Raw genomic sequence first — 2,166 nt, 5'->3', positions numbered from 1 at the left:
TTGTCATGAATTTTTTTAATCAATTATACAATTTATTGTCACCGTCGAATCACTATTTTACAGTTAAAACTCACACCCATAACTTTTAAAAGGTATATGTCTAACATAAGATTGATAGTTTGATATTGATAATTAATCTCACAACGGATGAGAAGTAATTATTATCTCAAGTCAACAGAAAAACCTACAAAAACATAAAATTTTGAAAGCACCCTTTTGCTTAGCACCATAATTAATGTACAATTAGACACCGGACCACCCACTAATTAAAGATAAATTCTATAGCATTATGCTTATATTTTATTAGTGATGGTATTTAGTACCAGTTACATCCTCAAGTATTTTTCACAATGCAAATAGAAAGTAAATCTTATATTATGTGACTCACTTTGTATGAATGTGTGGAGACAAGTATAGTTACTCGGCGGCAGGGTTGAAGGACAAAAGGGCAAAGGCATACACATGTATTTTGAAATTTCCTCTCTATATACCACAGGTACTTCTAAGTATTAGAGATATTAAACGATAGTTTCTTTATTTAGATTATTGTACAGCTGGAATTAGATTTGTATAGCTAAGAATTTTAAATTCCCTAGATTATAGTTAGTTTCCAATTTCAAAATATTGTTTCCTGATTCTGTTTGTAACCTATTTATACTCTTCTTCTATCAATGGAAAAGTTGTGCATTATTTCCTCAATTCTAAAGTCTCATATGGTATCGAGCCGCTGGTCCTCCTTCTGAAATTTTTTTTTCCGCTCCACCATGGCAGCCAACCAACCTCAGTTTCCCCTACCCACCGAATCCCACATTGTCGCCCTTTCCAATTCCGCCAATCCAACCCAACCTCTTCAACTCATCAATATGTCTAATCACAATATTGTCAAACTCACCTCCACCAATTATTTGTCATGGAAGCTTCAAATGGAAGCCAATCTCGTCGGCTATGATCTCTACAAATACATCGATGGTTCTCATCCATGTCCTCCGTCTACTGTTCGCACCAACAATGTAGACACAACCAACCCGGATTATCTCCCATGGGTTCGGCAAGACAAACTGTTGTTTGGCGTCCTTGTCGGATCCATCTCATCTCCCTTGATTCCGCTTATCCAACATGTTACCACCTCCCGCAAAGCATGGCTCACCCTTGCCAACACTTATGCTCGCCCGTCTCGTGGACACATCAAGCAAATCAAGGACCAAATCAAGCGCTCGGTCAAAGCTTCTCAGTCGATCTCAGAATATATGCAATTTATCAAGTGCCGCTTCGATGAACTTGCCGCGCTTGGCAAACCGATGGATCATGAAGATCTTATCGAGAAGATTCTCGATGGTCTTGATGACGACTACAAGGCTCTTGTTGATGGTATTGCGGGCCGCGACACACCAATCTCTTTTGATGAGCTTCATGAGAAACTGATCAATCGGGAACTGTCCCTCAAACAGGGTCCCCCTCATTCACACCGGTCACGGCCAACGCTGCATTCAACCGCCACAATGGAGGCTCACGGCCTCCCCCCTCTCGGCCTGCCTGGACGCCCAACCCACCATCCGCCGGCTTATCTCCGTAACATACGGCCGGCCGAAGGTCCTTTCAGCGCCGTCCGCCACGCCCGTACCTCGGCAAGTGTCAGGGTTGTCGTGCTCAGGGCCACACCGTCGCGCAATGTCCTCTATTTCAGTTGATCCCAGCCAACACTGCTTCCTCGTCTGCACTCCGGTCTTCGGTTCCTAATCCTGGCCGCTCTCCCTCCCCTCAGTGGCAACTGAAGGCACACATGGCCACTGCGTCCGCTTCAGACAACTTTACGTGGCTTCTTGACTCCGGGGCCTCTCATCACGTCACTGCTGATTTGAACAATATGTCGCTTAAAGCTCCTTATGACGGCCCATACGACATTGTTATTGGTGATGGTACTGGGTTACACATTTTTCACACTGGTTCTACTTCCTTACAAACTCCCTCTCATTCCTTTAAATTACATGATGTTTTATGTGTGCCCAATATGAAACGGAATTTGATTTCTATATCTCAATTTTGCAAAACAAATAAAACATCCGTTGAATTCTTACCCACTTCCTTTCATGTGAAGGATTTAATGACGGGGGCAACACTGCTACAAGGACGAACTAGAGATGGTGTGTATGAATGGCCGGTGTCATC

At 43.1% G+C, this 2,166-nt stretch overlaps 1 non-coding gene across 1 annotated transcript; it reads left to right on the top strand.

Annotated features, from left to right (window-relative positions):
• The first annotated feature begins 1,295 nt into the window (after positions 1-1,295).
• On the top strand, positions 1,296-1,428 carry LOC112091190. The gene has a single exon (XR_002902025.1). It is a non-coding gene; the product is annotated as a small nucleolar RNA Z247 (small nucleolar RNA).
• Positions 1,429-2,166: the final 738 nt, after the last annotated feature.

Source organism: Morus notabilis, unplaced genomic scaffold (assembly GCF_000414095.1).
Source record: "Morus notabilis unplaced genomic scaffold, ASM41409v2 Scaffold3075, whole genome shotgun sequence".
NCBI lineage: Eukaryota > Viridiplantae > Streptophyta > Magnoliopsida > Rosales > Moraceae > Morus > Morus notabilis.
Note: the sequence above shows the minus strand (reverse complement) of the source record. Positions and strands in the feature narration are given on the sequence as shown.